Below are 12,214 nucleotides of genomic sequence, written 5' to 3'. Positions count from 1 at the left end.
ACAAACCAATTATATCACAACAAATAACACATATCAAAGCAACCATGTTCAGTAAAACTCCCAGCTAATACATCATTTTCGATATGTGTTGTTTTGTTGTTTTTCGGAAATTCGCGGGGTAAAATGGAACAGCCAGGGGCAAACAGATCCAATGTCTTATTTTTAATTTTACAAGAATTTTACGAAATAATAACAACATTATTAAACAAAAGCAAAGTACATATACAATGGATACATTTTTACAGAGATAATATTGTATATAACAGATCCTCGATCTGGCATTTCGTCAAAAATAATCATCACCATAGTTAGATCAACAATTTATGTAACTTGTTTCTTGTAAAATTGTTTTTGTTAACTTAAATTCCTTTTTTATTTACTATTTTTTATTGTTTACACCTTTTCAATACAAAGGTTCAGTTGATCCTCTTTATCCCACCCATATGTGAGCTAGTATAAAGGTTATATAAAGAAACGGTTGAATCTAAATTAAAAATAGCAATACATCTTATAAAACATTTAAAATAACTTATACCTAAAGGTTATACTAAAGTCTCGTAAAGTAAACAATAGTGCTCAAAACAAAATAAAAACTAACAACCAAAAAAATACTTTTGTTATGAATTTTCAGACAATGCTTTTCATCACCTGACAGCGACCATCGTAAGAATCGAGGAGTGTTGTGTGTGATGTGGTACGTAAAAGAAGGATTATTCATTCTTTCGTTTTTTCTTTTTTTTTAATAGCAATTACTATTTGATAAAAATTCAATTTTTAGCGTTTCAATAGAATCAAATAAAATTTGAGAAGAAAGTGCGAATTTAATAAAAAGGTGGTACACAGATTACTGTAGTTACAGCGTATATATGTCTTATTATTTCTACCTAATTTTTAAATCTATGAAATTAGTAGTAGAACTATCTCTATCGCTAGCGAATGAAGGCAGGTTCAACGCTAGTGTTCCAACAAACATCATACGCGTCAAGACGAGCGTAATTTCAATAACGCACCGTGTGTCTCGTTATGCAGAAATGCACTTGACATCAAATTGCATAGGTGTAGATCTCTACGTTTCGGGGTTCCCTTGAACCTACATAGCTATTGTCTTTGACAGCCAACGAACTGTAGGGTATGTATAAATTGACAATATAATAATTCTATTATAATACAAACGCCGTCAGTGGTTTGATCTTATACCAGAACTAATTGAGATGCAATTACGACGGTTGTGGAATTGAATGGAGTTATTTTCGAACGATATATCAATGGCTTCTTGTTAATTAATCCAGTGACCAATAACTTACATATTAGGGTGGTCAACAAGTAGTAGGTTCAATTTCACATTCAATAAGAAAATGCAATTAGGTTATCAAAAATACTGGCCAAAACTAGTAAAACGTACAATAAAATAAGTTGCACATCACCCATATGTGTAATATATTATTATTAAAAAATAAATTTTTCACACAATTCAAATATAATATATTATATAGCGGGTCTTAAAGGTTCGCGGGTATAAAAGTTGGCAACTAATATCTAAAAAACCAGTTAAGAATTTTTCAACAACAATATTTGAAAGTAGAGGGAAAAAGATGTATAACCATCTATCACCTGGATTCTTGCCACGTTGCTATCGGGAACACATGGCAATCATTGGAAATCCATAACAAACATATTTTCTTTCATTGTTAGTTTTTTGGTTGTGAGAGGAAACTATACAAGTATAGTTTACGATACCATATAATATAATTGGTCCTTTAGTAAAAAGCACTAGATATAATTTGTAAGTATACCTTATTTAATTGTTTTATAAGACATATTGTTAATTTACGTTAAATTTAACAGTTTCTTTTATATAACCTCTGCAAAAGCTTACAACGGGTGGGGAAAAACAGCTAACCAATTAACCCTGGCAAAGATGTAAAAAACACAAAACATATCAAGGTTTTTTACAGCGTTATAAAGTAAAAAATGCATCCATTAAATATATATTTTGCATTAGTTAAATAATATAGCTATTAATCTTTAAAATTCCTTTAAAATTAAAGTAAGACATTGGGACCTGTTTGACGCCTGGCCGTTCCAATTTACTAGTGCTGTGATGTAAAAAGGACCAGGTTACACATTTTCGGAAAACAGCAAAATAATCGTATTTCTACAATAATGAATGATCTGGGAGTTTCACTGATCATAGTCAAAAAGTTGTTTGTTTGATATGTGTTATTTTTTGTGGTAGAATTGATTTGGTTTTCACAATATATTTTCTCAAATTCAAATTCAACCTTCAGGCCCGTGTTGCCCTACATGTAGTACAGTAAAATATTTCTATACGTAAAGCCATCTAATTTGAAGCATTCGAACTTACCTTAAGGAATTAACATAACTATTCTTGAAACATTTTCATGTTATTTATCACCTCTTCATATTATCTCATTATCAACTCTTTATTATAAATTGATGTCAACAATAAATACAATTTCAATTAATTAAATATGTAATTAAACAAAATTGATAACTTAGCTTTTAGAATCATAGAAGCCGCATTTAGTGCGTGAGAAGCTTAACGATGCGTACCTATAAATTACAGGCGACTTCGAAGCTCAGAAAACGCCTATGAACACTGCAACCGCGCGCATTGGTAACCGCTTCGCTTCCAGCTTACGATCGGAAGGCACGCTATCTAACCGTGATAGATGATCTAGCAGTTCGCATACTGATTTTTTTATAGTTCTATCATCAAACTATAAAATTCCCAAATCAGCGATAGAATCATTTTGATCACGTTTAAAACAATTATAGAGGAGGCAATAATTTCATATCGCAAACGGCGTTTGAATTTATCTTTTCGGATATACAAACATTATAAATAGATAGAAATTAATTAAAAATACACATAATATCCAACATCGCACGATTGATATTATTTTTTAAGACATGCGATTCAATTACATAATGCATTGCTATTACAAAAAGTCTAGATGTAAAATGATAAAATACGGATAATATCATTCTGATAGTTTTTTTTTTCAATTATTTTTAAAGAATATTAACAGTAAGCAGTAAGTTAAGATTTCGTGCAGAGAATGATAATTGGTTTGTAATGAACAGCTCAATAGTTTGTTTTGATCAAATTAAAAATACATATTTGCGCACACGAAATTATTGTAAAACAATCATATAGTTTATATGGTTGTTAATAAAATTAATAGTTGTTTATAAAACCTATTACAATTTATAAACAAATTGAGTAAAGTTACACGAGTCTCAACGGAGCTGGCGTCTCCACCGGAATAACCCGGAGTTTGTTCGTGCCTATCTTACATAGGTATCGAAATCTAAACAAAATTTTATTAGACAACACTCCACATTGATATTGTTATATTTAAAACATTTATTATCTGCTATCGAGTACTTTTTGTGTAAAATAAATAGGTACTTACGATACTGAGCTTGGTTTATATTTTAAAGATCACCTGAAAATAAAAAAAACGTTAATAGATGAAATACAACTAATTTTGCTAATTATAATAAACTCTTATATTTCAATAAACTGGTTATAATCTGTTTTGCAAAATCTTATTATAAGCCTTATTAATACTACAAGAAGCCCTATTAGCACTATATTTGAAATTACGTTTATAAATTTCATTCCAGCAGTAGAGTTTAGTATTTTCAACAAATATGTATCAAATCTCTGTGATTAATGCATAAATTAATTATTTAGGAACAGGAAGTAATTTTGACTCATTTCAAGAGACAATAATGTGAAAAAGCATATGCAAATGATACTTCACAATTCCATATGATTAGAACATGACAGAAAAACTTTCTACAAGAAAGTCCAATTTCAAAAGTTTAATGATTTAGTGTGCACTAAAACTAACTTAGAAACAATAATTATGTAGTCAAAAGAAAAAAGCTATTTACTCACGAAATGTAATCCACCAACACTTGTTAAATGTCACATTACCATAAAAGCAAACCAGGTGTGACGCCTACGCATGTACTTTTTACAATTAATTATGTAAAAAGGGATAGAAACAGATTCAACTGACTAAAAACATGTGCTTTTATCTTTTAAGCAAAACAACATGAGAGCAAATTCACTCAAGATGTAATACTTCGTATTAAAACAGCTTAGCGAATAGTTACATTTTCTTTCGACAGCTCGTTAAAGTCTTAAAAATTGTAAATATAAAAGAGTTTAATTTTAAGCTCGCTGAAGTCGTAAAGGTTATAAGTACGGAGTAGTTTATAAAATATGCATTACAAAAATATGTATCACCATAAATTATAATACTTTTGACTTAAGCCAAACTGATTTTATAACATTTATATGACCTTTGCAGATAATTGTATAAAATGAAATAAACTAGCAAGGATATCAAAACATTAATAAGATAAATCTTTTAAACTAAATTAATGATTATTCTTCGGTAGAACACATATCTGACAGACTAGCTGGAGAAATAATACCTGTGATACCTTTTAGCATCTAAATTTTCATATTACAGTAATAACATTGACATAGTTTTAGATGTAAAGTGTAAATAACATCAAATAGAACACATCTATATGAGAATAAATCTTAAAATTTAGGTATGCCTTATTTGGATAGTTATTTCTCTTTTTTTAAATTTCAGCATACCATCAAGCTGTTCTACACTCAAGACTTTATAAACCAGAGACTCTGAATACATGCGTTGAAATATCTGTAATGTTTTCATACCAAGCTTGATTTCAGTAGTATGCACTTGTATGAGAAAATAAACCTCGATAAAAAGAATTGTGAAAAGTAAGTAAATGAATACTAATTCGTCATTTATATAATTTTAATGCTGTTCCTTTTTATTACATTTTTGCGCATTTATATAATTATATATAGGCGTAAATAAAGGTATTTTTTATGCGCCGTTACGAAATCTGTTATTGAATGATAATCTTGCATTTGATATAACCCTACTTCTCGGATATTGAAACTCTCATTTTTCTTTTATATAATTGATTTTATATACAAAATACCAGTAGAAGAGACTGGGTACGGTAGTGTCACTTTTTTGATCAGTAATAATTTTGTTCATTTGCCAGTTAGCTGAGAGAGAAGTAAAATGAATGGCAAATTAATCATTTGTCTACATGGAAATACTGAAATACTGTCCATTAAAAACCAGTAATAAAATCATATAAGAAAAGGACAAGTGTCATAACCGTCCACACCCCCAGGACGGTTGTGACAGACATAAACATAGGTTAAAAAAATAATTTTACACGCCAAAATAGTTAATAACAAATGTTAATAACAATAATATATTTCACAACACAACATAATCATTCAAAGAACAAAGCTTATGATTATATTAAAACAATATATATCAGAACATAACTTTCTAAACAAAGTTAACAGAAAATATCTGTGATTTCTTTTTCTCGTATTAAATTTTTTTCACCTTTCTCTTCCGTATTTTGTCTGAGTTAAGTTAGATTTTGCTTTACCTGTTTAATCTTCCCCGAGAAGGATAAGACCACAACCACATGTCACATCTGTACCCAGATCATCGTTATTACTGAACTAAACCTTATGCACCAAAAATAATTGCTGGTAATTATCTACTAATGGTCAACTTGCAGAAAAATAACAAACAAAGATATCTATTTGTATACACCAAACAGTCAGTAAAAGAATTTTACAAAGAAACTTTCTTTGACTCTTTAAAAGCAATGCGGTCTACAGATCATGTTAATGTAGGGCGCCGACTGAAAGCAACAATGTGAACTTGTTCAAACAAACATACTACATCTTTTTCCCCTTGGACCCTTTCCCTCCCATGGTATGACGACTGACACTACCGTAACCTGGTACAAACTTACCAAGTCTCCTCTACTGCCTAGAATTTTTTTAATAAAATAAAATTATTACAATAAAATTTGATATAAATATTTAAAATATAATGTGCACAAAGTACACAGTTTCAAAATTCCTAATTACACAAGAGCAATGAAAAACAAATCGATCGTCTGGAGTAACATAAACGTTTACAGCCCGGCAACCTTGCCGGAAGCGCATCTGCACATGGCGTCGAGCACGTACGTCTTAAAATAGAACTTCAAGACTCGCTCGAGAGCGAAGAATAAGAACGGCGCTTGTCGCAATTGCAAGCAACACCGGCAGCGGCAAGACGAGGACGATCGCCGATCGCCGGTGACGGTCTAATGAATACGATCATTACTAGGGCGACAGTCTACAGTTACACTATATGATGAGTTACTGGCAATAAATATCAAGAAAAATAACAATGGTCTGTATCGAGTGTGTTGCATATGTTTTCCGGTATAGTGTTTACCGCTGAACACGAATCTAAAGTCAAAATTGGTAGGCAAATGGCAAATGGTAGGCAAATATTGAAAAGAACTTAAAAAAATGACAAAATCTTCGATCTAGTAATCCCTCTGCATGATACTTAAAATCTTATAATTTTCATCGTTTCCAGATCTTTTCTACCTTAAATGACTACTTAAGATTTTTTCTGTAGAAGTATTTTGCCAGATATTGCAAACGTTGTTGGTTGCAGATTGCAAACATGGTTGCAGATTACCCAGGGGCAATGGGAAGGAAATATGCTTGCATATTACTGCTGAAAAAAAAAACTCAATAGATCACTCATTTGGAACTCAAGGATAATTTAAGGTAAAAAGTGTCAGGAAACAAGAGAAATTACAAGATATTGATTATTATGCAGAAGAATCACAAGATCGAAGATTTTGTCATTTTTTTTTAATTTTCCTAAAATTTTGACCCCCTATTTTAATTTTAGATTCGTGATAAGCGGTAAAAACTACTTTGGAAAACATATGCCGCATGCCCAATACTGTCTTTTTTTATTTCGTGGACCGGTGTAATCTTTAATCCGAATCAATTAGAAACTTCGCAATATAACTTTAAACGGCATAAGATAACGATACTAAACATAAATTCATCAATACGTTTAACAGATTTTAAATTAACAACACTCGATATTATAATTAAAAATTTGCTTTACAAATGGCCATTATTTATGGAATACAACTAAAATAATCTTAATTAGGCGAATCAGAGAAATTTAACTGAAACTATTAAACTGAGATATGAGTTATAAATATAATTATTAAAGCGCGCAAATGTACAATTTGATTTTTAACACGTTAAGATCAAACCAATTACATTAAAATAAATAACATATCATACAAACATCTATCTAACTACGATCAGTAAAATTTCCAGTTAATTCATCATTAACTGGAACACGTCTAACATTCACGTTTTTGTGCTGTTTTGTTTAAATTTTGTCGCCTGGTCCGTTTTGCCCCAGAGGCGGGCTAAAAAAAACAGCCAGCGGTTAAGAAGATACACTATTTTATTTTTAATTTAAATTTTTTTATGAAACAATAGCATAATTATTTAATCAGTGCGATGTAGTTTTTTTATTAAGATGAACAATAAAATTAAAAATTATTAATTTAAATATGCATTTTTGAAAATAATAAAAAATATCAAAAGTTACTACTACAATATACATTGCTTTGGTAGATTTTTCTGTTTAAGTAATCATAATCAGACTCATTATTTTTTATATACAATTTTTACAAAAATTATTCAGAAGAATTTTTGTCAAAGTTAGAATAACTATTAATTTATTATTTTTATTTACTTTTCTTTCATGGTTTACACTTGACAGTGTAAAGATTTACGTGAGCCTTTTTACCCTAAAAACAGTAGAATCTGTAGAAAATTGACAATGTAGCTGTTTAGTACCCAATAGTGATGACGCTTGATTTAAAGCTGTTAACTGTTTATATCTTTTTCCATATATTTTAAAATAGTATCGTTAAAAAATGGCACAATTCACTTGTTTTTGAGATAATGTGGTGGGCCTTTTTACCCGTGGATCTTCAAGCCTCGCTCTAACCTACTTTTAATAAAGTATTAAAAATATATAGCCTTTCATTTGAATACATATTTACGTTTAAAATATGCTATTAAGAGCTAAGTTTTAAAATTAAATTTTTTAGGAAAAATATAAAATAAATTGCTCGGAGTGAATACTTTAAAATATCTTTCATAACATCTGCTAGATCTCAATTTCCTGAATACAACCATTGAAATACAATATAAATAATAATTTTGTCATAAATGTCAGGAGGCACTACAATAAATATGAAGCCAAAAATAAAAATATTCATTCACTACATCATAGCACTTTTCCCCATCCATCTCCAAGAACACTTAACAAATCGACCCCTGAATTTTGCAGCACAGGTAACGATCGCACCTACACATGATTCCTATCAGAATTGTCATAAAAGAAATATTCATCTAATATCATGTTTCATATTGTTGCACGTGGCACAATCACGTGTCCTGGGACAAGGATAGTGAGGTGGAAGGCGACGCTTGACGTCACAATAGACATACACGTACATTTATAATTCAACAGTACCGGGGGAGGCAAATAAGCATACTCTTATAACTCCAAATACGTGGATATCACATCATGGCAAGGATAAAAAGACATCGTTTTTCAATAAACTTAATTCAGCAAAACTTTATTCACAATAATACACATGTAACTAATAAATTAATAGATACTTAAATATAATAACCCAATCGGATACTCAGGTCACGAAATTGTATTTGCATAGTGCACCCAATATTGCTAAATGTATATACATATTTTCATAAACCCATTTCTATTTCAAATTGTTTAAAATCCATTCATGCCTATATTGAACTGGAAAACTAAATATAATGTAATAGTATTAGTGAATATAGTACATTCAAATATTGGAACATCATCTAATAATGATTCTAAGCAATGATTCAATTGATGTTTTTTTTAGATGGTATTATATTATATATTATTAACATTCCGTAGGGTATGTTATTGTAATCGTCCAAAAATCGAAATTGAAAATTTTTGCATGTCTCGACGTTTTGAAGGTTTCTGAACATTTTGGCATACCTCAGAAAAAATGGATGTGTGTGTGTGTGAGTGTGTGCGTGTGTGTTTTGTGTGACCGCAATTTTCGTTCACGTTTTCGGGCGCACGAATCAACCGATTTGAATGGTTCAAAAAACATTCGATTCCTATTGATAGGGAAATGTGCTGATTAGTTTTTGGCAAAGGCAGGTCCAGAAGTTACGGAGATAAAGAGCAAAGAGTGCAGAAAATAGAAATCGAGTTTTTAAGAGAACGGAGAATTTGCCTTAAGGCACGATGCCATACACCCCACTAGTTTTAATTATAAGTTGTAGTTATAATCTTATTTTTATTCTGTCAATTTCATGCTTTGCTATATGAATACTCGATCATAGGGAAAACACTCTGACATTTTTATTACTATTATTACTATTATTAAATTAAAGTGCAAAAAGATCGAAAAGTATAAAATAGACTTTATACTTCCAAATAAAAAAACTTTAAGCACTTAGGGCGCTGCTGTTAAAAAGACTGATATTTGGTAATAATTGCTAATCTAAAACGCTAACTATACTGTATTGTACCAAATACAATTTAAAATATAATTTACCTACTGTGGAATGTGCAAGAACTTACTAATTTATACTTTCAAGAATAGGATATAAAATAAGACAATAATAAATAAAGATAGTAGACTCCAAGTAATTACTATTAGATGAATATTATTAAATCAAATTCAAAGAACTTAGTATTAATTATTAACTATTTATGTAATGGTACATATTGCGAACTTATCAAACATAAAATGTTCAATATTCAAACATTCAATAGTAGTTTTTTCATCTCAATATGGCAAAATTATACAAAAATGCTTAAAAAAAAATTCTGAAATTAATAATGATGTCACATGTTATGGCTTATCGCTTATAATATAATTTAAGTAAAAATGATTTTTATACTTACATTAGACTCATCTTTGATAACGACCAATAAAGTAGAGCACAAAGATGCAATTGAGTCATAGAAGTAATTATACTGTCTAAACCAAATGAACTATATCACAGCACATAACCAGTATCAAAACAAACAATTATCGAACCTTGTACAGTAAAAATACTAATTATAGAAATGAGTTTTTTACCATTCTTCTAAAATTTGTTCCCACAGGTGGGGTAAAATGAGTAGTCAGAGGGCGGACAAATCCAATGTCTTATTTCGAATTTTAAAGGAATTTTACGAAATAATGGCTACTATTACCAATGCAAATATAAAATTTTATCACCAATGCAAAATATAAATTTCATGGGTGCATTTTTAGGCAGAAACAACACTCTACATACTCTGATCTTGCTTATCGTCAGAAATATTCATCAGCAGAGAATAACTATTTATTTAATTAATCGGAATAACTAGTTGTTTAATTAATCTCTTGTAAAATTGCCTTTTCAACTTGCATACTTTTTTATTGACTATTTTTTATGGTTTACACCTTTGTCAGTGTAAACGTTCAGTTGGTCCTTTTTATGCCACACCACAAGCTTTTATAGAGGTTATATAAAGAAAACGGTTGAATCTAACTTCAAATTAGCATCACATCTTATAAAACAATTAAATAACGTATACTTAAAATATATTAAGGTCTGGTAAACTGAACAACAGTACTCACAACAAAAAAACTAACAAAGACGTCGTAAGACTGGTTATACATCTTTTGCCCTCTACTTTCTATTGTTGTTGAAAAATTCCTAACGTCTTTTGTTTTTGAGATATTAGTGGTGAACGTAAACCTTTTTACCCTTGGACCTTCAAGCCCCCACTGAATTTATTTGTAAAACATAATCAAAACGTTAAAGCAAAATACGTACAACTTTATTGGGAGTTAACACTTGTACAATGTGTGCTCATCAGTAGATTCACATGTATGCTGTATTTTTAATTTTATTCTTTAAATATTTTCTAGTTTTTACAATGTTAAAAGAATAGTCGTTCTTCCTCCCTCAACTATCGATATATACAAATTGATATTGATATTTACAAGTTGTCATCACAAACATAAACATATAAAAGTAGTCATATCTCCAATGTTTTTATTATAATATTGATAGTATTGATTATTTCTGGTACCAAACAAGTATCAATTAACTCAAAAAAGAAAACCATAAAATAGACCTACATGTGTATAGGTATATATAAGGAAAACACATGTGTTTGTTTTACATCGAGTGAAAAAAAGTCCAAATCTAATATGTCTTTTTGTTCCATCACAAACACATTAACCTGAAATTGGTATGAGGACGGTGACTGTCCGGAAAGAATAATAGATATATACAAGAGAGTTAAAAATAAAACGACCGTCGACCAATAATAGATATAACCATAGTGATAACTCAGTAAATGAATGAATGGGCCGCGGGTAAAAATATATTTCTACTACGATAAATACACTTTGAAACTTTTCATTCGAACTATTATAATTGTGACACATTATTATTTGCATCGCAATTTTACAACTTGCTTTTGCTATGTGCTTGGTTGCGAAATATCTATTAAGGATTATTCTTGTCTGTATATTTAATCAGCGAAAACTAATGGATGTGTTAATGACCTATTACTAATGATACTGAAATTTTAATAATTAACTATGTCGATTTTTATAATATTGTATTGCAAATATTGTATAATCATTGCTTCGCAAATATTGTATAATTATTAAACTATCAACAAATTGAGCAAAATTTGCTAAGATTATAGTATCTATTGTAGGTAAAACCTACATTGAACAGAAAAAAAATTCATTTGACAGGAAAAATATTTAAAATAGAGTAGAGCGGTGCTTAAAAACGCGTGTGTAAAAATGTCTACCACCAATATCTCAAAAAAAGTAAAGTTGAGCATTTTTTAACAACAATATTTGAAAGCAGAGGTAAAAATATGTTTAAACAGTCATTTGATAGTTATGAGTTTACTATCGGGAGATAAATAGAAAAGTTTAAAAAATCATAACAAAAGCATTTTGTTTGGTTGTAAGTTTTGTTGTGAGCACTGTTATTTAGTTTATGAGAACTTCAAATAATTTTCAAGTATACGTTATTCAATTATTTTAATTTTAATTAGACATAATATATAATAAGATTATGTATTCAACCAGTTTACGGACAACAAATATATTGCACACTATCTATTTGTGATTTCTTGAGCTAGTATTTTGTGAAATATTGTTTAATTACAAGTTTATTGTTTATATTTTATAGTGAAGTGCA

The 12,214-nt window shown here is 29.6% G+C and overlaps 1 protein-coding gene across 2 annotated transcripts in view; it reads right to left on the bottom strand.

Moving 5' to 3' along the window:
* Positions 1 to 12,214, bottom strand: part of LOC113377246 (myocyte-specific enhancer factor 2) — a 345,797-nt gene that overhangs the window by 237,887 nt on the left and 95,696 nt on the right. For both annotated transcript variants that reach the window (XM_026617494.1, XM_026617493.1), the window contains exon 3: positions 3,441 to 3,473. The gene's annotated coding sequence lies outside the window, so the exon portion shown is untranslated. The remainder of the gene's footprint in view (positions 1 to 3,440; positions 3,474 to 12,214) is intronic.

The sequence above is a fragment of the Ctenocephalides felis genome, unplaced genomic scaffold (assembly GCF_003426905.1).
Source record: "Ctenocephalides felis isolate EL2017-DRISC unplaced genomic scaffold, ASM342690v1 CF-g0.4_SCAFFOLD_01886, whole genome shotgun sequence".
Classification (NCBI taxonomy): domain Eukaryota; kingdom Metazoa; phylum Arthropoda; class Insecta; order Siphonaptera; family Pulicidae; genus Ctenocephalides; species Ctenocephalides felis.
Note: the sequence above shows the minus strand (reverse complement) of the source record. Positions and strands in the feature narration are given on the sequence as shown.